The 3388-nt window shown below is 45.8% G+C and overlaps 1 non-coding gene across 1 annotated transcript; it reads right to left on the bottom strand.

The window, feature by feature from the left end:
- Positions 1–208: 208 nt before the first annotated feature.
- On the bottom strand, positions 209–346 carry LOC119936882. The gene has a single exon (XR_005453869.1). It is a non-coding gene; the product is annotated as a small nucleolar RNA SNORA7 (small nucleolar RNA).
- Positions 347–3388: the final 3042 nt, after the last annotated feature.

Below are 3388 nucleotides of genomic sequence, written 5' to 3'. Positions count from 1 at the left end.
TGCTCTAAGCACTGGGGAGGTTACAAGGTGCTCAGGTTGTCCCACAGGGGGCTCACAGTCTTAATCCCCATTTTAGAGTTGAGGTAACTGAGGCCCAGAGAAGTTAACTGACTTGCCAAAAGTCACACAGCTGACAATTGGCAGAGTCAGGATTTGAACCCACGACCTCTGACTCCAAAGCCCTCGCTCTTTCCACTGAGCCACGCTGACTTGTTGCAGATGGCCTTCCACTTGCTAGCCACCACCCAAGCTAGGAATGGAATGGTTATGCCTCTGCTTGACTTTCCCTCCCATAGCTGAGACTGGTAGAGTAATGGAAACTCTCCAGGTGCCATCCTGAGAGGGGGCACCTTATGTACATATCTGTAATTTATGTATTTATAGTAATGTCTATCTCCCCTTCTAGAGAGAAGGCTTGTGGTGGTCCAGGAACGTGTCTACCAACTCTGTTGTATCGTACTCTCCCAAATGCTGGTACGGTGCTCTGCACACAGTAAGTGCTCAATAAATACCATTGATTGATTTATTGATCTTCCCATTCCAATTAGCCAGAAATTGATTCAGACCTTAGAAATGTCAAAATCTGGTAATGATTTATTAAATAAAATCAGTGATGACTGGGTTGTCTTGAAAGGGAAGACCCTACTGGTAGCCCACTTCCTCCAAGAGGCCTTTCCACACTGAGGTTCCCTACCTTGAACCTCAACCTCCTTCAATCTCTCCTAAAATCTGATGTCCAGCTCATGTTCCAAAAGAGCTTACAGTCTAAGCGGGAGGGAGAACAGAAATATAGCCCCATTTTACACATATAGAAACTAATGCCCAGAGAAATGATTTGCCCAATGTCACTACAAGCACATGGCAGAGCTGGGGTTAAGACTCAGGTCCGCTGACTGCCACATCTGTGCTCTTTAGACTAAAAGAAGTGAGGGTTTGGAGAGAAGGTATGGGGACTTCCATTTTCTGATAAGCAGGTCTTCATTATAAATAGATATAGATGACCTGTACCATTTGAGCCCCCTCTCAGGGTCACACCTGGAGAGTTTCCAGTACCCTACTAGTCTCGACTATGGTAAGGAGAGTCAAGCAGAGGCATACCCATTCCATTTCTAGCTTGGGCAGTGGCTAGCAAGTGGAATGCAAGCTGCTTCAAGTCAAAATTCATCTGTGCTGGGCAGCAGCGGCACAGGAGACAGTCGAGGAGTGGAGACAAGTTTACCGCATAGAAGGAGGCAAAGGCACACTACCAGACCAATTGCAGATGAAGGTGGGGCGTTATGGGAGAGATGTGTCCATTGAATCACCATGGGTTGGAAACAACTTGACAGCACAAGACCATTTGGTATTCACTCTACCCTCAGCCCCTCAGCACTTATGTATCTGTAAATTACTTATTTATATTAGTGTCTGTCTCCCTCTCTAACAGTATGCTCACTGTGGGCAGGAACTATGCCTACCAACTGTGATTCATTCATTCAATCATATTTATTGTGTGCTAACTGTGTGCAGAGCACTGTACTATGCAGTTGGGAGAGTACAATATAACAATAAACAGACACATTCCCTGCCCAAAGTGAGTCTGTCTAGAGAGGGAGATACACATTAATATCAACTTCAGCTATGTGGTGTGTTGTATTCTTCCAAGTGCTTAGAATAGTGTTCTGCACACAGTAAGCACTCAGTAAATACCACTGATTGACCTGGAAACCAGCAAGGGATGTTACTGACAATTTGATGCCGTCCATGCTCACAGATGGGATTTAAGGAACCTGCACATAAGCAATAATCCATTCCACACTATGGGCAGAGAGATCAGTCCTTGCGACATTGAAGACCGTGCCACTTGCAGGACCCATTGTTAAGAAAACCCAACTCATTTATATCCCTGTTTTTCTCCCACTACTCTATGATGAGCAAATACTTTCCTGACAACCATGCACCATTGGCCACAGTGTTCTGCCCCAAATCTGCTTAAACAATGTACTTGACTAAGCCTTTAAAATGAGGTCTACAAATCCTGTGTTACCTCTTGTTTCCAGGCCATCTGCATCTAAAACTCAACATGGCAAAAACTGACCTCTCTCCTCCTAAGCCCACTGCCCTTCATCACTTTTCCATCCTAGTTCAACTACTCACCAAGAGTTCATGGCCTTGGTGTTGTCTCCTCACCATCTGAATGCTCATTCATTCATTCATTCAATCATATTTATTGAGCTCTTACTGTTTGCAGAGCATTGTACTAAGCACTTGGGAAGTACAAGTTGGCAACATATAGAGAGGGTCCCTACTCAACAACGGGCTCACAGTCTAGAAGGAGGAGACAGACAACAAAACAAAACATGTGGACAGGTGTCAAGTCATCAGAACAAATAGAATTAAAGCTAAACATCATTAACAAAATTAATAGAATAGTATGTACAAGTAAAATAATTAGAGAAATAAATCTGTACAAACATATATACAGGTGCTGTGGGGAAGGGAAGGAGGTAGGGTGGGGGAAATGGGGAGGAGGAGAGGATAAAGGGGGCTCAGTGTGGAAAGGCCTCTTGGAGGAAGTGAGCTACCAGTAGGACTTTGAAGGGAGTAAGAGAGCTAGCTTGGCGGATGTGTGGAGGGAGGGCATTCCAGGCCAGGGGGAGGACGTGGGCCAGGGATCGACTGTGGGACAGGCGAGAATGAGGTATAGTGAGGAGGCTAGCAGCAGAGGAGTGGAGGGTGTGGGCTGGGCTGTAGAAGGAGAGAAGGGAGATGAGGTAGGAGGGGGTGAGGTGATGGAGAGCCTTGAAGATGAGAGTGAGGAGTTTTTGCTTGATGTGTAGTTTGACAGGCAGCCACTGGAGATTTTTGACGAGGGGAGTAACATGCCCAGAGTGTTTCTGCACAAAGATCATCCGGGCAGCAGTGTGAAGTATAGACTGAAGTGGGGAGAGACAGGAGGATGCTCACTACCAGTCTCTGCCCCAAACATCTTCCCCACCTGGTCCTTGCTTATCATCCAAAAGGTTATTAAACTGGTCCTATCTCTCATCATCAGAATCATTTTTAGTTCAAGATCAGTTAGTTGGGACCTCATTATACATACACACGCTCATATCCACCCACCACTGCCAATTTATCCCCATCCAAAAAAGTCTGCTGCCCATTTATAAACATATTGTCTTTAGACTTGAAGCTCTGGGGGACTTCCTGGTTCACCACCCCTAAAATACCCTCTGGCACTGACGGGATCCATGATCCTCTGCGTTTTTTCCTGGGATGCTCAGGAATTTGGGGGGCTGTAGGCACATATCCAACTCAAAGATCCCAAATGATGCACAAAACCCAGATAGAGAAGCAGTGTGGCTCAGTGGAAAGAACCTGGGCTTTGGAGTCAGTGGTCATGGGTTCA

This window comes from Tachyglossus aculeatus, chromosome 1 (genome assembly GCF_015852505.1).
Source record: "Tachyglossus aculeatus isolate mTacAcu1 chromosome 1, mTacAcu1.pri, whole genome shotgun sequence".
NCBI lineage: Eukaryota > Metazoa > Chordata > Mammalia > Monotremata > Tachyglossidae > Tachyglossus > Tachyglossus aculeatus.
Note: the sequence above shows the minus strand (reverse complement) of the source record. Positions and strands in the feature narration are given on the sequence as shown.